Source organism: Tamandua tetradactyla, chromosome 5 (assembly GCF_023851605.1).
Source record: "Tamandua tetradactyla isolate mTamTet1 chromosome 5, mTamTet1.pri, whole genome shotgun sequence".
In the NCBI taxonomy this organism is placed as follows: Eukaryota; Metazoa; Chordata; class Mammalia; order Pilosa; family Myrmecophagidae; genus Tamandua; species Tamandua tetradactyla.
Genome location: NC_135331.1, coordinates 127,670,638 through 127,693,093, shown reverse-complemented (window position 1 = coordinate 127,693,093; position 22,456 = coordinate 127,670,638). Strand labels below are relative to the sequence as shown.

Sequence of the window (22,456 nt, the reverse complement as noted above, 5' to 3'; positions counted from 1 at the left end):
TAAGAGGATACAACTGTCTCCTAACAAATTTTGTTAGTGGTTATGATTGGAACAGTCAAATAGGTAGCAGCAATGTATCCAGTCAATAAATAACATTTAAAAGTTGAATCTACAGCAACCACAGTTCTGAGTTTTCTCTCCTTATAGCTGAGACCAAAATAAGGAGGGAGAGAAAGGAAAACCAGCTTCTGGAACTAGACTGGAAAGTTTAAGGAAAAGCACCTGAGTCCCAGGTAAGTCAGCTGCAGTTCATGGTTAATCCTGGTCCATGAATATTCTGTATTAATCGGAAAAATGTCATGTGAGAAATCAAAGGAGAATTGGAGTATTAGGGCCTGTAGCAATTAGGAAATGCTGCAACTCTGGTACAAGACCCAGACAGGGGACTTACTATGGTACACAGGATTCTGATTTTAGTTGGGAAAAAGGAAGATTTGGTTGGGGTGAGGGAAGAATCAGTGGCAATTATTATTCTAATCTTAAATCTGGGAGAGTGAATAAATTCCAGCTATCAACTATATGCTTTCATGCCTCATCCTACATAAGTTTAGAGTTTGAATTTTGAAGGGTGTACTGTTGGCAAAATATTCTCTGGCCCGTGATCCAGCTGCAGTTAATTTGATGCTCCATCATTCCAAGGACATTCTGTGATTTACTAATCATAAAGAGTATATCACAGGGTTTGAGACACCGCAAGGGTTCCATGTATTTGGGTGTTGTGAAATAATATTTCACAGAGACGGACTTCCTGACTCATATGGATAATTTTTTTTCAGACATGAAGACAACAATTTTTCATCTTAATATTTTTACTCATTGAAGAGGCCCTGGGTTGGATCTAAAGCAAGAATACTTGATCTTAAGGGGCAGAAGTTGAAGACCTGGAGAATAAATTGAAATCCAACTGTTGAGATAATTTGGCAAAATCCTGTTGTGGGATATAGTTATTTCCTAAAAGTTATTTTGGTAAAATTCAATATTAATGAACACGAACATAATAATCACAGGACTGCATCTCGAAGTGGTACGATATTTGTGGGTCTGGTGAAATTCGCAGGTAGGCACAGAACCTGGGTTGTGAATTTCAGAGCCCACACTCCTAACCATCATGCTACATACAGCCTAATATTCATTTTCATGGGTTGGAGAAAGATGGTGGAGTGGAAGGCAGTGGAAACAACAGATGCATCCTATTGTCATTTCCTTTTTAGTGATTTTATAGAGGACGAAAGGAAAGGAATAGAATGGTGTCTAGTTCCTCAAGTTTAAGAAGATGGAAGAGACTTGTTCATATTTATATGCTGAGGCTAAAGATCCAGATAAGAGATAAAGTTATACAACATAAGAGAAATGGAGCAAGGTCCCATTGCCACTGATATCCTCCATGATCTGGGCCAAGTGCTCAGAAAGGAGAATTCTTCACAGAACAGAGGACTTTGCACGTGCCCAAGTATGTATACTCCCAATGGAGAAAAACTATCAGAAAATCCATAATGTAAGGTCATGGTTAACATTCTTTCATAAATAGTTTTACTCATAAAATGTGCATGTTAAATGAGTGACCTAAAATTAATTTTATGAATTTTCAAGAAGGGAAACAATCTTACTAATTTTTATCTTTTGCACTTGACTACAGTCTGTTAAAAGAAAATTCTCTTTCACAATAAAGCCACATAAAATAATCTCCTTAAATATTTTGTTAATAGATATTCAATTTATAAAATAAAATATACTGAAATATACATATAGATATACAAAGCTAAAATTAAAAAATATATAAGAAGGTGCTTTACTTTTCAAGATTATTCAGTGGCTTGATGTTTCCCTGATATATTTCAGATATTGCTTTATGTATAAAAATTTATTTATATGATTTAAAAATATTTGCTAAATAATTGATTAACAGCAACAGACAATATGCATCTATTAGAGAAATTCATTTTTTCATACATTAATTCAACAAATATTTATTTAATGACTACTGAGTTATATGCTGAAAGGATGCAACAGTGAATGAATCAGGTTAAGTCGCTGCTCTTCTGGAGCTTATATTATACCAGACACATTGGTAAAGACAACAAAATTGGTGGATTTGCAAATGTATGTGTACTATCTACTATTTATTCAGCCATGGCTATTCAAAGAATAGAAGACTTATTAATTGAGCCACTGATAATATTATAATGCAGGATCAGATTCCTATTCCATATTGCATTGTCATTTTGAATTGAAAGTCCTTTGTCTTTTTTCTCTATTGTACAGATAGATTGCATATTCCAATGACAGATTGGGGGCTATGAGCATTTTGTGTTACTGATCTTAAAAATGAATGCACAAAGAGTTGTGACCAAACAATTGCTATAGGGATTTTAAATATGTCATATTATTTCTTAACTCACAAAATTGAGGGGTTAGTTTAGTCATAATCAATAGGAACATAGGGTCATAAAACAGAGAAGTTCTTTGCAAAGAAAACAAACAATAAAATCAACAAACTCCAAGTAACCTTCCCCAAATAGTTATGTGGGTAGAGATCATGTAACATGCTATATATCTTCCCTGCTAACCAGTGACTTGACTGTATTTCTAGCCTCTACACTCCTGTTAGTTCTAGTACTCCAAAGGTGCTTTTAAAAGTCTGGGGATTCTACCTCTTTGTCAATTTCTCTTTATTTACCACTTAGCCTCATTCACGTCCTATAAATTTCTCTCAATATTGTTTACCTAGACTACTATATAGGATTAGCATTGTACTGAAATATATATTATTCAAATCTGGAAATAACTTTCCTTATATCTGGTTCCCTGCCTTCAGTTTATTTTAAGTGTACATTTAAGGAATTTTCTTCTGTTTAGTTACTCATCTGAAGGATTTATTTCAGGGTTATATTTAGAAATAGTAAAAATTCAGGGAATTGTAAGCTAAGGCTATGCTGTTTTGATTTAAGAGCTCTAAATCAGACTTAATATCTGGAGACATAGTAAATTAGTGTCAGGACTTGACATTAAGCTGAGTAATTCAGATAGAAAAGATAAGCCAGATGACAAATTGAGTTGGATCCATGAATAAAGGCACCTGGCTATTCAGTCCAGAGTTGCCAACCTTGGTGGTGGTCAACCAGAAAGAGCCTAACACAGAACGGATGTAAAAGGAATTCAGTTATGTCCCCCGAAACTCCCTTTGCTTAGAAGTCCCTACACATCTCTGCTCTTGCTCCTGGAAAAGGTTCACACCATGGATTGTGGACATCATCCATAGAACTGAAGATGATGATGTTTGTGGTCACCTCAAGGTCAATGGACAACATACTAATCTGCCTCTATAGATGTGAAAATATGATGGTTGTGGCTATGAATGAAGTGTCTAGATTCCTCTAGATAGTGAGTGGAAGTTATGATTTTCTGATCTGTCAGAGCTGCTGCTGAACAAAGAGCAGGAATAATGATTCCTTCTGAGATGGTGGCTCCCTGCTGTAGTGAACGCTTCATAATGGATTTAAAGAACTTCTCTTTAGAGCATTTCTGCTCAGTATTAGAATATTAGAAGCCCCCAGGCAAGTAAGTCATAGTTTTTTCAAAAGATGGTTAAAAAATAAAGATCTGACATGTATTTTATCAATGTCAATCACTAGAATTGCAGAAGTAATTCTTTTTATCTATTGTGAACTATTTGGGATAGGGTCATGTCTAATAGTTTTCTATAATTATCTCTTTCCCCTCCTATGCCCAATGCTTGGTTTTATGCATGTTAGGTTTTCAATATGCATTTTTTTCCAAATAAATCATGGTTTCTGAAAATATTCTGAAGCTTTTTCAAAGTGATATCTTTTGATATTGGGTATATTATTTGGATTAAATTTATTCAGTTTCTCAACCATTAGCTGTTTCATATTTCTGAAGTAAAAAAAGAAAGACTTTTTGACATTTAGATGATCATCTTACAATCAATTTGAATTTTCCAAACTTTTATCACAATTTAACTTGTGAATTTCAATTGACAGTTGGTTGGTGTTTTAGATCCTGTTCATTGCAAGCTTTTTAAAGGTGATATCCCAAAATACAAAATCCAATAAAAGATGTGTGAAAAACAAATGCCACTTGATTTCAGTATTTACTTTGTGATGGAATTCTCACTTCATATTTCGTGAAGCAGATTCCAGTTTTCTAAATGTTGCATTCCCAAAATAAACATGTAAACAATAAAATGAAGAAAAATATGCAAGTTCAGTATAGGAGAAACCTGAAAAAAAGGGACGATGCAATTAGACATGAAGGACTCAGTCTCGAACTGTTGATGCATATTATTTTGAGACCCTTATTTCTATTATAAGCTTCTTCTTACATTATAGCTTATCATTCACATACTTTCTTAAAATTTAGACTTTTCATGGTAAAATGGTAAAAATAAATCAGAAATTTGAATGTCATCAGATAAAAAACACAAAGCAAAACATTTCATTTAAGACATAATATCTATAATGTAGAAAAAGTCTTGTGTATTTGTGAATGTGAAATGCACAGAGACACATACACACACATCCACTCATACCAAGACTGTGCCTTCACAAAAACAAAAAACAGAAAAGTTATTCCTGGCATGCATGCAGACAAGTCCCATGCAAAACTATGCATTTTTAATGCACATTCCTCTATTTCCTGGTTCTTTTTCCCTCATGTGCTGGCTGAACAGAGTGCCAATCTAACTATTTTACCCTGAAACTGCTTTCTCTCAGTACTGTCATATATGTCAGAAATTACCCCTCCATTCCACTCAAAATATTTGAGAAGAAATTTCAAAGTACTGGTCACGATGTAAGTGGGAGAGGGGACAAGGTGTGAGGCAGGTGGTGATAGAGCATCCTCATATTTATCTCAGCCTTTCCTCATTTTCTAGAGCACCCACACCAGATCTCATAATTCTCCATGATTAACATTAACATACAGAAAAAATTATCTGAATTAAAAAACATGTAAAACAGCACTGAGGACAATACAAGTATATAGCGGACATTAAATAAATATTTGTTGAAATATTTGTGGAATAGACCAGTGAACAAACAGCATATTCACATGGAATTGGAAAGGGATTTTATTTGTATGGCCAAGAATGAGCATGTTAGTAGAAATAATGAAGCTCTAATTTTCAGTTAATATATAGATATATACCTATTTAAAGTATATCTCTGTTCCAGACGCAAGTTTTTTTATGTGATTTGTGACACATGTTGTTACTAGCATTTCATGTGAGCATATTTGATTCTTTCCGCCTTGACGGAAAACTTAATATTCCAGAATGGTGTGGGAACCTTAATGTTTTTCAGAAATCACACTCGCCAAGCTCCCATTTTACAGATGAAACAGAAACCTAAGATCTCACTGCTAATTAGTGGTAGAACCAAGATTAGTATGAAAATCTCCTAAGTAACAGCCTTGATATTTTCTAAAGTTGCCATACGTCAAAGTGAAAACACAGAGACCAACAATGGAAGATATATTTAAAGGAAAAAGAAGCAAAAAAAAAAAAAAAGGATTCTGGGGCACACCGGGGACATTTTATCATCTCCAAAGATTCAGTGAAGATTCACACTGAAAATAAAAGCCTGGCTTTTGAGTCACCACATCATTAAGGTAAATTGGGAATAATTAATGCAACACTGAATTTATACTTATGAATGCTTATCAGGAAGAAAATATTTTAGCCCAAAGGACTTATTGTATCTTAGGCTCACAAATTATACCACGTAGTCACCACTAATGATATACTCAGAAGGTCAGACTTATGAGTAATTTGTGTTGAGGTTTAATTTTTCAAATTTCTTTAAACACTCCCATGAGATTGGATACCTCTTAGTCTAACTCAGATTGTTGCTCACATACAGTCTTATCTTCTCCTTTGATAAAGGAGTAAGGATATTAGAACTGAAGATAAAGTCTTAACCAAGGACCATAGGCTCTACTTTTCTCAGACTTCCACAAGATTCCTTACAACACCTGGCTCAAAAAAAAATTCTCTAAAATGATTAGGTGAATGACAACAGATGACAATATCAAAGCCATGAGGATGGTTGTTAAAAGATGCCCCTTGTCAGGCAAAGTTCTCATATTCTTTGACCAATATGGAGGAGACAGGAGCTAGTTCTCTAATCATCATGTTTCTAAGGGCTTAGTCCACACCAACTCTGTCCTGGTATCAAATGATAACTACTGGCTTTCTGAGAAGATGCATCATGTTGTTCCTACACTTTGGTAACACCAAAAGACACCAGTACCTTCATGATTGCTCCAATGCAGTGTTCAGTTGCTTTCAAGGTATCAGTAGCTCAACAGTATACAACCTGCATTCATCTAATTTTCATACTGAGTTTCCAAGCGAGGTTTTACTTAGTCAACAATATAGAGGCAAACAATTAAAAATAAAAATAAAGATATAAAGTGTTACTTTGGCTTCTCACCAATTAATATCCATGAAAAATTATAAATGTATAAAGACCAGGCTTACCTATAACATGCTTCCTTATAAATATGATCTTGACTGTTGCTAAAAAGGTAATTGAAAGAGTCAGATTACTTCAGGGAAGATCCTTCCTGAATCATACTTGCCCAATCAAAGTAAAACACTTTACTTCAAAAACTATTTTCATAAATACATAATACAGGGGAAAATATATTTTTGACTAGACTTCATAGGGTACATACTCATATGTTACTTTTTTTGTTTATGAAACTGCATTAAATAATATTATATTTGTGAGAAAATTGACTTTGCTACTAAAGTCATTAAAGAGAAAATCCTTACTAACTTGCAAATAAAATTATACAGAAATCAATGACCACTGTCATTTTGGGCTCGTGCTCAGCATCTTTTGGACTACAAAGTTTTATTGGATTTAAGAAAGATGCAAATAAAAGGATGCTATAAACTTGAGAAAGGGTTGGGTAAAACTGTAAAAAGAATTGTTAATGTGAAAACTTCCAGGGAAATTTTAAGCCAAAATCATCATCTACACAAACATTTTTCTATGAATCAGATAGCTATCTGATCGCAACGTCTAAATACAAGGGTAGAGGGAGGTAAGAAGAGAGAAATATCACATCAATGATATACAAAGCATAAACTGAAGCTACTATTACTTGCTATAAAAATATACTGCAAGCTAAAATGATATACCAGAGAGTGAGTATGTAGAAGCAAAGACTAGTTGTCCTATCATTTAAAAGGAAGCTTTAAAAATTAATGATTCAGGACTTTAACTTTCATCCAAGAAGGAGCACAAAGGACTGGATTTACTTTCTTATCTGAAACAACCACAAAACCAGAGAAGATATCTGAAAACAGGTTTTAGTATACCATAATCAGGCAATAAATGACTGTAACTGTAATCCCTGAGAGATAGGAAACAAATGAAGTGAGTCCTATAATTGCCTGACTTCCCTATGTTGAGATTCCAGGCTGCAGTGAAGAGAGGGGTAAATGAGATGGAGCTTGACAGACTCACTGAGTTGAAGAGGAGTTGAGAGCTCAGTATGCAAATGCGGCAAGAGCTTACAGGAGTGATGGAAAAGAGAGAATTGCACACAGAGAGAACTCTGGAGATCTGCAGAGGGTTCTCTTCAGGTGTCCAGCTGAGTACCCACTGATATGTTTGTACCAGGAAACGACATGAATTGGGGGAAAAACATATAAAAAAATTTGAGGAAGTAGTGCCTACTACTCACAGCCAGAGAATAGTGCTATTTTCACCAGCCAGACAGGAAAACCTCAAAATTCTCAGGGTATTGGGCTGAGTACTCAGAAGTGTCTTGTATCAGTAGTGGGGAATAATTGGCCTAGAAAAATAATTGCAATGATCAGGTATAACAATATTAAAAACACAACCTGAAAGAATCAAACCATTTGCAAAACTTAACCGCATCCCAGACAAAGTCTAAGAAAATTTATAACTATATAAAATAAGCCAGGATACAAAAAGATACAATTTACAATAACTGGCACACTATCAAATGTTTGTAGGCATACAAAGAGGCAGGAAAATACAACCTATAATAAGGGTAAAAGTTGATCAACTGAAATGAACACAGGGCTGACATAGATGTTAGAATTAACAGACAAGAATATTAAAAGAGTTGGCTTAACTATATTCTATATGTTCAAAAATTATGTAGAGACTTGGTGTATTGATTTGAGCCTGTTGTGGACCTCAAGAAAAGCCATGTTCTTTTTCCTAGTCCAACCTTATGGGGGCAGACTTATTGTTTTGGCAGATCTTTTTTATTAAGTTGTTACCATGGAGATGTGTCCTACCAAATGATGGGTGGGACCTTTTGACTAGGCGGTTACATGGAGATGTATAGTCACCCATTCAAGATGGGTCTTAATCCACTTACTGGAGTCCTTTAAGAGAGAACCATTTTGGAAAAAGCAAAAAGCTCAGAGCCAACACAGACAGAGAGGCTTGGATAAGCAAAAAGAAAACGCCCCTAGGGAAGCTTTATGAAACCAGAAGCCAGCCACGTACCTTCCCAGCTGACAGAGGTGTTTCAGATGCTATTCGCTTTTCTTGAGTCAAAGTATCTTTCTCTGGATGCCTCAATTTGGACAGTTTTATGGCTTTAGAACTGTAAACTTGTAACTTAAACCATTTCTGATATATTGTATTCTGGCAGCATTTGCAAATTAAAACACACAGACAATAAGAAACAAACAAAAAAGCAAATGTATAGAGAAGAAAACCACAATGTTCGAGACAAAATATACACATGATTGGATTAATGACAGACTAAATATTGAAGAAGAAAAGATTATTGCACTTGAAAACAAGCAGAAACTATCCAAAAAGAAACATGGTCAGAAAAAAAGAATAAGAATGAAAAGAGCATCGGTGAGCTGTGGGGTGATTTCATATATATGTGTAACAGGAGTCATTAAGGAAAGGAGAGAGAAGAGAGCATAGAAAAATATTTGAGGAAATAATAGCCAAAAATGTTCCACAGTTGATGAAAATCATAAATCCAAAGATTCAAGAAGCTGTACTAATCCTGAGCAGAAGAAAGATGAAGAATATTACACCAATGCAGATCATAAACAAATTACATAAAACCAGCGACAAAGATAAAAATTTTAAAAGTAGTCAGAGTAAAAAGACACACTATGTATAGGGAATTAAGGTTAAGGATTACAGAAGATTTATTGTCAGAAACAATGCAATCTGCTAAGACAATAGAGCAACATCTTTAAAATGCTAAAAGAAAAAAATTGGCAACCTAAAATTCTTTAGGCAGCCAAAATATATTTTTTAAAAAAGATGAAGAATCTATCACCAGAAGATTGGTACTAAAAGAAATGATACAAGAAGTACTTCAGGCAGAGTACAAATGATGTTGGATGGAAATTGTGATCTCCACAAAGAATGAAAACTGCTGGAAATGTAATTATGTGGGTAAGTATATAAGATTCTAAAATTACTCTTAAAACTTCTTTAAAAGATAACTGACTGCTTAAAATAATAATGTATTGTGGGAGTTATGGCATTTATAAAATTAAACTATGTGACAATTTCATAAAGGCTATTTATGGGAAGGGAGAAATGAAAATTAGGTTCATATACTATATGTGAAATGATACAATACTGTTCAAAGTTAGCCTGTGGTAAGTTAAATATATAAACTATAAATACTAAAGCAATGACCAAAATAACAAAAATAATAGGTAATATGGCAAAAATCAAATCCAAAAGAAGGCAGAAAAAGTGGAAAAGGGAACAAAGGACAAATGGAACAAATAGAAAATAAAATGCAGGATGATAGACTTCAGCAACTAACAAAATCTATAATCAGATTGAATGTAAATGGTCTAAACCCTCCAATTAAAAGGCAGAGATTTTCAGATTGGCTGAACATCCAAAATCTAACTATAGAGTACATAGACGAAACACATTTTAAATATAAATAGACAGACAAGTTAGAAATAAAGCGTAGGGCAGGCCACAGTGTTCAGCAGGCAGAGTTTTTGCCTGCCATGCCAGAGACCCAGGTTAGTTTCCTGGTACCTGCCCATGCAAAATAAATAAATAAATAAAAAGAAAGGGTAGAAAAAGATACACCATGAGAATAGTACTCAAAATAAAACTGCAGTAGTGTATTAGTATCAGACAAAGTAGATTTCAGAGCTAAAGATATAATCAGGGATATAGAAGGTTATTTCATAATGGTAAAGGTATCAATCAATCAAAAGTACATAAAAATCTTAGACACAAAGTCTCAAGGTCTACAAGGTCTACTGGTCTCATTCTTTGAGCCAGTATTGGCGTGATAACAAATCATGCAAAGAAACTGCAAGAAAAGCACATTACATATCAATATCAATATACCTCAGGAATAGAAATACAAAGAAAAGTTTAACAAAATTGTATCAAATACTCTAAACCAAATAGACCTAATAAACACATAGAACACTTCATCCAACAACAGCAGAATACACATTCTTCTCAAAAGTACATGGATCATTCTGCAGAATAGACTATATCTCACATCACAAAACCACTCTCCGTAAATTAAAAACTGTTGAAATCATACAGTGTATATTTTCTGACCAAAATGGAATGAAGCTAGATATGAATGACTCAAAGAGAAATGGAAAATTCACAAATCTGTGGAAATTAAATAATATACTCTTAAACAACCAATAGGTAAAAGAGGAGATCACAAGGAAAATTAGGAATTATCTTCAGGTGAATGAAAATGAACATACAACCAATGAAAACTTGTGGGACACAGCAAAGATAGTGTGAGTGGGAAATTTATATAGCTGTAAATGTTTACATTAAAAAAGAAGAATGATTTCAAATCAGAGACCTATCTTCAAAACTGGAAGAACTAGAAAACTAAACCCAAAATAAGTAGAAGGAAGAAGATAACAATGATTACAGTGGAGATAAATTAAATAAAGAATAAAAAACAAGAGAGAATCAACAAAACCAAAATTTGTGTGTGTGTTTTTTTAAAGATAAATAAAATTGACAAACTTAGCTAAATTGATGAAGAAAAAAGGGAGAGGACACAACTAAAATCAGAAATAAAAAGGGGACATTATAACCAACCCCTCTGAAATAAAAAGACTTATAAGAGGATACATTAAACAACTTTATGCCAACAGATAATATAAACTAGCTGAAATGGAAATATTCCTAGAAACACACAAACTACCTACACTAAGTAAAAAAGAAATATAAGATCCCAGCAAACCAATAACTAATAGAGATGGAATCAGTAACCAGAAACCTCCCAACAAAGAAAAGCCCAGGACCAGATGGCATCATAGGGGTATTTAACTAAACATTCCAAGAAGAATTAACACCAATCTTGCTCAAACTGTTATAAAAATTTAAAGAGGAGAGAATACTCCTTAATACATTCAACAACATCAAAATCACTCATGCAAAAGCCACATAAAGATACATAAGAAAAGAAAAATACAGACCACTATCTCTTAGAATATAGGTGGAAAAATCCTCAACAACATACTAGCAAACTGAATCCAGCATCAAGTTAAAAGAATTATGCAAAGTGATTAAGTGGGATTCATCCTGGGTATGCATAGGTGGTTCAACATAACAAAACTAATCAATGTGATACACCACATTAACAGAATGAAGGAAAAAAAAGCCATATGAAAATTTCAGTTGATGGAGAAAAGACTTTTAACAAAATTCAGTATTTCTTAATGAAAAAAAAACATACTCAAAAAACTAGGAATAAAAGGAAACTTCCTCAAAATAACAGGCATATATGGATGGCCCACAGATAACCTCATACTTAATGATAAAAGACTGAGCATTTTACCACTAAAATCACAGGCAAGATAAGGATGCCCATAGTTACCACTGTTATTCAACATTATATTGGAATTTCTAACCAGAGAAATTAGGCAAAAAATAAAAGACATCCAAATGGGAAAGGAAAAACAAATCAAATGTCTTTATTTGTTCAGGACATGATTCTAGATACAGAAAATCCTGAGAAATTCACAATAAAGCACCTGGATGAACTCAGAAAAGTGTCAGGGTACAAGACCAACACCTAAAAATCAGTACGGTTTCTGTACATTGGTAATGAATAATTGGAAGAAGAAATCAAGAAAAAAACTTCCATTTATAGTAGCAACTAAAAGAATTAAATACCTTAAAATCTGACCAAGGAAGTAAAGGACTTGTACACACACAAACACACACACACACACACAAAATTGCTAAAAAATAAAAATCAAAGAAGACTTAAATAAATGGATGAAGATTCTATATTCATGCATTGGAAAACTAAATATTGTTAAGATGTCAATTCTACCCAAAGTAATTTACAGATTCAATGCAATCCAAATCAAAATTCTGAGCATATTCTTTGCAGAAATAGAAAGCCAATCATCAAAATTTATATGGAAAGGAAAGGGCCCCAAATAGCCAAAGCCATCTTGAGAAAGAAATGAATTCGATTCATTCTTCCTGATCTTAAAATTTGTTACAAAGACTCAATAATCAAAATAGTACAGTACTGGCACGAGGACCGATATATAGACTAATGGAATCAAATTGAGAGTTCAAAAATCAACCCTTACATTTATGGCCCACCGGTTTTTTTTATAAGGGCCGAAGACCTCTCAATCAGTAAAGAATAGTCTCTTCAACAAACGGTCCTAGAGCAACTGGTTCTCCACATGCAAAAGAATGAAGGTGAACCCCCTAACAAACACTATATACAAAAATCAACTCCAAATGGAAAATGAAATACCTAAAGATAGCAATGGCTATGAAAAGCTATTGCATCCATGAGACAAGATAACATGCTATAAAAAGAAAAGAACAAGGTAATCACAAGAAAGTCTCTTGGAAATATTTAAGATACTCAAGGTGTTGTTGTGGTAGCAATACAGAAAATCTCAGAGTTCAACACAACTGAAACTAAAGCTTATTTTTTGCATAAAATTTGTTGTTGCTCCAGATGTCCTCCATATGGAAAAGTGGAATCTCTATTAGGCTATCCCAATTTGAGGAATCCCTATTTCAGTATGAGGTTTCAGGGTTTACTATGGCAGGGAAAGAGAACGTGGAGAACCATTTAGCAGTTCTTAAACATTTCTACCCCAAAGAGCTCAGAGTCTTTGGTTAAGCAATGTTTTATGGCTTCTTTGAACTCCAGGAGCACTAGAAATCGTATTCGCTGTATACATTCAGGAAGAGAATGATACTGTAATTGTTGATGAGTTCTAATAGCAGGTTATAAACCTAGAAATATGGTTGAGACCATCTTCCAGGAAGTAGAATAAAAAGACACAGGGATGGTCAGTAGAAGAGAAAATGTTAGGATAATCCAAAATATTCAGTATACAATAAAAGGACACCCAGAAAATAGAGACAGAGAGATCATAATAATAACAATAGCAACAATAATAAATATTTCCTGAATCTTAAAATCATGCATTGATGGATTAACATGGCCTCACCAAAGCCACACACTACAAATGAAAAAAGGCACATCATCATGAATTTCAGTACACCAAGGATAAAGAAACAATCTTAAAAATCTCTAGAATAAAGCAACATAGATTACATAAAAAGGAATAAGAATTAGAATGTTATCAGTTTTTCAACATTCACACTGAGAAGCATAAAGCAATAGGCCAATGCTTTCAAAGTCCTGAGTGAAATAATTTTCACCCTAGCTTTCTATATATAGACAATTAATTACAGAACTAGAATGAAAATATTTTCATATTTGCTAGATCTCAAAATGTCATCTCCCATGCATCCTTTCTCTGGAAGCAGTTCAAGGGTGTGATTTACCAAAACAAAGAAGTTAGCCTAGAAAGAGAAAGACATGGGATTCAGGTATCAGGATGCCCCACACAGAATAGAGGCAAAGGGAATTCTCTGGATGCTGATGTAGGGAAGTTCCAGGATGAGAGCTGTGAGCTGCATAGAGAGCCACACATTTACTGGGGGATGAAAGTCTCCAGGGAAAAATTTTAAAAATGGAACATTTAACTACATGGCATAGTATATGAAGAAGTCATCAGAAAAATATGGGAAGAATTAGTGACAGGTACAAAGAAAAATAGTCAAATGATAAACCAAGGTAAGTATTAGCTTCAGGATTAACAAAAATTGGTACAAGAAAATAAATTATAGTGCAATATTTGAGAAAAAACAACATTTACATATTGTAAATATGTAAGAATATAAACACAGAATATTGATTTAACTTTATTCAGAAGGTGAAAGCGTGGGAAAGAGGCTAAATCCTCATCTGTCTTCAAGTAAATGGGTAATGGCCAAACCTTATTAATAAATTAATAACAGAATAAGAATACTAGTTACAAATATGAAAGTGAATGCCAGAGAAAGAGCTAAAATATTGAATGGGGTTGTTCACGTGAATCACAAACAAGGGATATAGGTTGAGGTAGAGCACGAGGCTGATATTTAGAACACATTTACTTGTTAAGCCGTGTTTAGGTATTAGCTTAGAAAATATTTTTTTAAATATCATTTTAAAACTTTTTTGGAAGTTATTTTTAAAAGAGTGAAAGGAAGAAGTGTGATACTTAGAACTAACAGTAGGAATGATAATAGAATTCTTTGTTACAACAGCATTTATATCCATGACAAACTTATAAAACCCTCTGCATGGGGAAATCTCCATTTGGGCTTTCCATCTGGTTTGATAACCCCTAACGTCATGTTTTGGATAAAGCCTTTGCTGAACCCTGTGAAAGCTTTGAGCATTTTACCAGGGCAGAGGCATGTGTGGTGAATGTAGTCTAGATTCTGAAAAGAAGGGGTGCGGGGATTTAGAGACCTTTCAGAACAAATAGGGGGTACTTAAACGCATACAGCTCAGTCAAAAATTGGATTCAAAGCTCTTCACCAAATGGGTTAAACTTCTCAGAGATTGCACCTGAGGGTCACTTGCTTTACTAAGCTTACACTGGATGAGATGGGCCCTTCAGTGGGAGAACATTGTGTGAGATGAGGAGGAGGAAGGCAGGGAAAGAAAGAATAGACAATTTCCCTGGAACGGTTTTCTATTCCCAGATAAGCCACCTCTTTTTGATTGCACTTAATTACTTCTTTGTTTCATTTCAAACACTTATTATAGGGCCCTTAGGGATACTGAGTTTCCTTCCTGGGTGCTTACTGATATTTACTGCAGAATTTTAATTTAATACAACCGTCAAATCAAAAAGCCCACTAGTTACACCCTAGCTGAAAACTGAGCAAGTCTTGATGATGTGCATTTCTAAATAAATAGGAACAATGCTGCTTGCTTGGATCCTCCGTTGCATATGATGGAATCCACATAAGCATCCTGTGCAACAAGGTCAGTACCAGGAACCAGGGGTTTACTAGGACCTTATAAAAATGTCCCAGTACTAAATGTGTGCAAATAGAGAAATGGGATTTGATATGACTGAGACCATGTCATAAGTGGCCTCAAAGGAGATAGAAGGGTACTATGAGGACCTTTGCCATCATCACAGGGAGTGATGGCAAAGCAGGTTATGAAAGCATTGGTGCAGTGAGGAGCTTCTGCTCAAGATAATGGATATTCTAACACATCTCCTTAGAGATAGGAAAGAGTTGTTCTGAGCACTTCCCTCTTGCGTTCAAAAATTTAATACTTTTGAGCACGCATACGTTTCCCTTCTCCCTTCTAACTTTGCTGTCTGGAGAGGAGGCCTTGCAGAGAAGAAGGTAACATAGGAAGCTCATAGTCATTCCTGTTAGGTTACTGGAAAGCTACTTTGGCTTTCTCATGATGCCCATGGAAACCACATGCTAGATTCAGAACACTGCCCTTGTGGTGTAGTTAACCCACATTCTCTTCCTTACAAGTTTCCTACCCATTATTCACACCCTTCATTTTGAAGTGCTGAATAAACTCATCACATGCAAGTGTTAATGACAAATTTTGTTTTTGCCTCACTCAAGAGTAGAATGTTAAATTTAGAACAAGAGATAGAAAGGCAAGGAGTGGCTGGATTTCCTCTTCTAATGCAGAGAAGGGTTGTTTTTGGTCAGGACTCCTACCCAGTGCCCCTCAAATCTGACATTTTGTATTTGCTGTTTGCAGGGTCTGACGATGCACACAAACATGGTTTTATGATTTACCATTGTTCTCCTTGTCCTATATAGTTACTGTATTTTTAAAATTTGAATTTAATAGATAGAATTATCTACAAAAAGGCTAAGAAGAGTGCTTAAATTGGTATGGTGGAGTATATCTGGCATCAACTTAGACAGGACTTTTTAAAGAATCAGGTTCAGAGTTTAGAATCAAGTTTAGACAGAAGTATGAAACCGAAGGAGCAGAGAGAGACAAGTCTAGGAATAGGGAATATTTTGAGTGAAAATTAAGAAGCGAGATAGGTGACCCATGTAATATGACTGCCATATAATACTCAGGGCCAACGTTTTACAACTTCAGAGAAGATGTCATAAATACTGCTGATTTGGCAGCAAGAACTGCCCCAAGTGGCCTCTTCAAGGTCTATGTAAGTTCAGATCTTCCTCTCCCGTCCCTTTCCCCCTTGCCCATCCAATTTATAGTTGCAATAAGTCATTTCTCACCCTCTCCCATCCCTATATAACCTTCCTAGGAGGGGAAAACTAAATCAGAATCATAGAGGTGAATACAAAATAAGGGAATTAAGTATATTTTTGGTTAAGTGTCAGATTGATAGCTTCATGCTATTTAAATAGATTTACAAGCTTGCAGATGGATCATGGCAATTGTCCGGATATAAAGGAGCTCATGATAGACCCAAGAAATTCTATTCTTTAGCATAAGATAAAAAATGAAATCGATCTTATGGATGTGCATGGAAGAATAGGCAATAAAAATAAGTGATTTGATCACCCTACAAGTGGCCTTGAGACAAGATCTTCTTTAATACATGCGATGAGGGATTTGAAGAAGAGAATCATAAAATGAGGAATACAAATCAGTGTAAGTAATGTGTGATGCATATCTTGTCACTGGGAAATTCTCTATTCACCTTTAGGACTTAAAGAAGAATTGGGTCAAAATAAAATCGAAGGAAACTACCATTTCTATTATTCTTTTGGAAGTTAATACAGTAAGATCCCAGTGCCTGCTGGTGTTAGGAAACTAGCTGCTGCTTTGCTGCTTGGAAGAAGCCGGTGAAGTGACAAGCTTTTTGTCTTCTGCATTGGCAGTGCCATGGATCCAAATGCTTGATCCACAAAGCTAGCCAGGTCATTAAAAATATCCACTCTTTAAAAGAAGAAACATATAGACTATTTTGTACTTTCATATATTTTTATAAACAGCAGGATATTTAAACCTGACCTATTTTTTCCTGATGTGATGAATTGTCATAAATAGCCACAACATTAGAGGCAAAGTTAACTTTTATCCTTATATCAGAAAAAAAAATCAAATCATTTGACCTTTTGCTTTCTTTAACGTTTCAAAAACTTTTGGGCTCCACAGATTGGAACCTGTAAAGAACATATGTACTCACTTTTGTTTGAATTTAGTCTTCTAATTGTTCCTAAGTGTAGACATCACCTCTTCCCTGAAAGGAGAGAAGGATGACCTGGTGATTATAACAAAAATATCGTTTGAGTCAGCTTTGCAAGACCTGAATTCAGAGTCTTAGAATCAGGGAGATCTTAGAGATTATCTAGTGCTAGCCCAAACCAAGATTTTATAAAAAAGGACACTGAAAATCTGAGAGATTAAAGGTGTTGCAGATTGTGGGGGAGATGGAACTAGAACACTGTCTCTCAATCCAGTATTTCTGTCCATGAAGACCCTATATCTTTGACAAGTCCTGCTACCTTCCTTCCATTCCTACCCGTTAACTGAGGGATGGGAAGACAAGATTCAGGTGGTGTAAGGGTTAAGACACAGCAACTTGTATCACTGTGTAATATACAAGAGTATATGAGAAAAGGAGGATGAATGGAGACCACAGAGCTGGAGAGTGAGGGTACAGATGCCCAATCTAAAGGAAAATGAGTTAAAATTAAAGCAACCTCAATATCGACAATACAACTACGTGCTGGCCATTCTTCCATACCTGTCCCCACCACCCAATGAACAAACAATGTGTCTACAGGGAACACTTGCTTCTAGAGCTGCAGCTCCTCATCTGGACTTTTCTAAGGTACATTCCAGATAAACACATATGGCGGTGCCCTGTCATGAAACATTCCATGATGCTGTAGTATGATATACAGTAGCTCTCTCTGGATTTACATTGTCACATATAATTCTTTCGTGCTTGTCCTCTTTCTTTTGGAAAGTAATAAATCAAATGAAAGAGCAGAAAACTCATCATTATGCAGTTAAAAATGAAACCAAATAACAAGGTCTTACTGAACTTCTACTCAGTGGCAGATATTGCACAATGCATGCTTTGTATATATGATCAGAATAAATTCTCATTGAAGCAAGATGAGCTGGATGAAGCAAGCTCATTATGTCGTTTTATCGATTAGTAAACCAAATCTCAGAATGATAGTGACTTGTTCAAATTTACCAAGTAAAAATGTAAAAGTCCAGTTTCAAACTCAAATCTTATTCTTTTTGGTTCAATAGTTTCTCATGAAACCATAATTAAATGTCCTAATAACAGCAGAAATGAATTATACATCTATGGAAACTCATCTCATACCAATGAAATGAGTTTTCTATTTGTATTTGCTTCTACAATGTTGTACAATAAATGCAAGACAAATTGGGAAATCAAAAGAACTAGTATTTGTAGATTTTTCTATGATATCATGCTGAATGATTTATTTTTAGTATTTTATTGCTAAGCAGAAGGTACCTAAATACAATTTTATGTGATGTATTAGTTTATGAAGTTGTACATGGTTGTTTTGTGATATATAAGAAATATTGTTTCATGGAGTGATTTTGGTTTCCTTCCTACTTGTTAGCATGAGTAAGTTAGACTAGGAAGATGGGAAGGTTTCAGTCTGGAAATAGAATTTGAGTCGGGATTTAAAGTATATTCAATTGCTTGTAATTTTTGACCTGTGACCTTAAATCTTCTGACTACTTTCCCAGGTAAAGCTTTGTGAACCAGAATGTTATACAATGTGTGTATACATATATACAGACACAATAGAAATACATTTAGTGGAATCAAATAAGGCAGTATTTGCAACACCAATATTTTGAATTGTTAAATACTTCTTTCCTAACTGAAATAATTATTCTCATTTTCCATCCCAAAGATCTGAATCCTAGCATGTTCTTCTCAAAAAAGTGGGGCACATCTGTATTACTGAAAACTGAACATAAATAGAACTTCAGATGAAGAATGAGACACTGAAGCAGAATGTTTTATCCTATAGAAGCAGAATGTTTTATCCTATACAAAAACTAAACAACACCTTTGCTAGTGGCCTCCTTGTAATTAGTTGAATATTGATTGACTGGTGTGTGTTTGTTTTGCTCTCAAATCTTAAATCAATCAGGATCCTTAATAGAAGCTGTTCTGGAACATGAATTGCAGCCTGCAAAAGAAAAGTAAAAATTTAGGAGCTAAAAGTAAATAGCAAAGACACTGTCAGAGTCCACCAACTTTAAAGCACCTAAAGAGCCCTTTCCTGGGGATGATGTGATTCTATGACTCATCCTGTTTCAGTAAAGGACAAACCAAACTACCTCCTCTCTACCTTCATGCTCAGATTTTGGCTTCTCTGTGTTAACTTTTTTTCTTTCTTGAAAAATGTGCTTCACTCCCGGATAGATCCCTGACTTCATGTCTTGGAATCCAGCCTGGTAACCCAATTCTGATACCTGGTTTCATCTTTTTTATGACAATCTGACTTGAGGGTTCTAGACTTTCACCTGAACATAGAGTTCATCAGAAAAGACACCCACTCTTTCCCTGATTTCTCCAACTTCTGGGCACTATTATATTTCTAAGCATAAGAGCAAATAGACACTTTTTTCATAATTTTTTCATGGCTTGAAATATATATTGTGTTTTGAATACTTTATAGATTATCATAGGTATTCAATAAAAATTGGTTTAATTTTTCCCCAGAAACTTGGCATTTGATTAATATGCAATAACAACTATGGTCATTATTTTGGCATTGAATTTGATTAATTCCCAAACATATTTATTGAATAAGTTCGGGGAGAAATTTTTTTAAACGTGTTTCATTAAGCACCCAAGAGAAGGGTAGATAAAGGTATGAAAGTACATAGGATATGAACTCTAACTTCTAAGACTTTGAAATGTGGTGAGGGTAGCAATTGTGAAAACAAATCAGGTACAATTCAAAGTGAACTAAAAATTAATTAAAGAAGTAGAATCAAAGTGTCATGAGTAAGTAGAGGAAAATAAGGAAGTGGTATTTGAATTCAAATTTAGGGAATGAAAATGATTTAACAGCAAGGCGTGAACATATTGAAATACACTGTATTTCAGATTCAGTGAGGGATCATTGGGACTGGAGCAGAGGGCTTTCGGGGATATAGTAAGAAATATGTCAGAATTGAATGTCACTTCTGTGCAGACTCTTGCTGACACAAAACAACTAGGATGAATGACTTGCTTTGTGGGGTATATAGCTCACCAAGGAGTATCAATTACATTGAACCAGGCTCTGTCCTTTTCTGGGCACTCCATAAATTGCAAGCACTTGTAGAATAGGGTTGTAACCCAGGAACTCCCTGGGGCCTCATTCTCCCTTTTCAAAAGAGCAGGCTTTCCTAATCCACAAGGATATCAGAAGTTTGGTCTCAGTCTTTGCCATAGGCTTTCTCTGCAGCATGGTTGCCAAAATGGCTTCCTGTGGGGCTGCTGGCTTCCCTGGGGCTGCTCTCAGGAGTGGCCTAACAACCCTTATCTGCAGCCTTGCTAATCTGCTCCCCACCATCACTTCCACTTCCCCCACTGACTGACACCCAGGAAATGGATAGAGAGTACCCCTTTCTCACCACTGTGCCCCTTTTATCTCCATTAGATTTAAACTTCAACCTGTACAAATATATGCAAATGTATTTACTGAAAGAGTAGAAGAACTATAGAAAGGAATTTTTAATATAAGGTAAAATGAGGTAAAAGTTCTAGTTACTGTGAACCTTCCCTTAACTCTCAAATTCTACATGATTTGAAACACCCAAGCCAAGTGAGTGGGCTGCAAAAGAACTCACTGGAGATCCTAGGAAAGAGGTTTTAGAAAGAGGGGAGACTGAGCTCTTAGCCCCAATGTTACCAGACAAAGTCCGGAGGTTCTCCTGCCCAATGCACTCAATAACCAATTCCTGAGACGCTGGGGTTTCGAAGAGAGAAAGAGGTTATTACTAGGCAGGTAGTGGGACAGCAGCCAGCCTAGTGACCCAAAATCTGTCTCCCCGAGTTTAGGGAGTTCAAGGTTTTTAAAGATTTTAGCAAGGGGGGGATGAGGTTATTTCAAATAGCAAGTTCAGAGCACAAAAGGAGACTGTTATCATCATTTCAATAGGAGAATGTAAGCTGAAAGGAGGGAGGCAGTGCTATGACTCCAGTACTGAGGGGGTAAGCCGGAAGGAAGGGAGACAAGTTATCTTTCAATAGCAGAATCTAGCTGATAGGACTTACAAATGTCCGGGGCTGAAACTAGTTAATGGCTGACTTCACATTCTTCATTAGTCGTGATGCCATTGTGCTACGAGAAAATGACGAGATAGAGGGCGGAGCAGCTTTTAGAGGCACAGAGGCACAAGATAAGAGCTTTTTACAATCATTTCAGATATCAGAGCAGCTTAAGTATAGTTTCAGGCTTTCAGGTATTCCCCTGTGTCTACTCCAATATCCCAGAAAGCAAAAAGGAAAATCTATATGATTCAGTAATCAAAATCATCCCTTAAATCCTGATTTCTCGCTTACACCAACTCAAAGGCAATCCCTATATTTAATACCCAAAGCGCATTACTTTTAACACTCAACTCCTCAGTAATAACAGTAAATTGAAACAAATAATAATATTGTCCAGAAAATAAAATTAAGACTGTAAAACAATTTTCTTGAACTTCATATATATAATCATGCTAGTAAAAATAAAATTAATGTTATGGTACAAAATAACAGCACTTAATACATTTTAATTGTCTTAATATATATTTTGAGGGAAAATATATCTATACATTGGCCTGTCACAGTAATTAATAACACCACAGTTTAATACAATAAAATAATTAAATAAGCAAAAAGCAATTTAACAAAAGGAAGATTTTTAAAAATTTCACAGTATCAGTTAAAGTCAGTGTTCTGGTTTGCTAGCTGCCAGAACACAATATACCAGAAACAGAATGCTTTAAAAAGGGGAATTTAATAAGTTGCTAGTTTACAGTTCTAAGGCTGAGAAAATGTCCCAGTTAGAACAAGTCTATAGAAATGTCCAGTCTAAGGCATCCAGGGAAAGACACTTCG

The 22,456-nt window shown here is 35.1% G+C and overlaps 1 long non-coding RNA gene across 6 annotated transcripts in view; it reads right to left on the bottom strand.

Moving 5' to 3' along the window:
- LOC143684847 (uncharacterized) overlaps positions 1 to 22,456 on the bottom strand; it is a 380,663-nt gene that overhangs the window by 30,036 nt on the left and 328,171 nt on the right. For 4 of the 6 annotated variants that reach the window (XR_013176212.1, XR_013176208.1, XR_013176211.1 and 1 more), the window contains 3 exons: positions 19,422 to 19,544; positions 17,537 to 17,590; positions 6,500 to 6,538 (listed from right to left, as the gene is read on the bottom strand). This is a non-coding gene — a long non-coding RNA (uncharacterized LOC143684847). Of the gene's footprint in view, positions 1 to 6,499; positions 6,539 to 7,349; positions 7,828 to 17,536; positions 17,591 to 19,421; positions 19,545 to 22,456 lie in introns of those variants that run through there. The other 2 variants (XR_013176213.1, XR_013176210.1) reach the window with 2 other exon arrangements.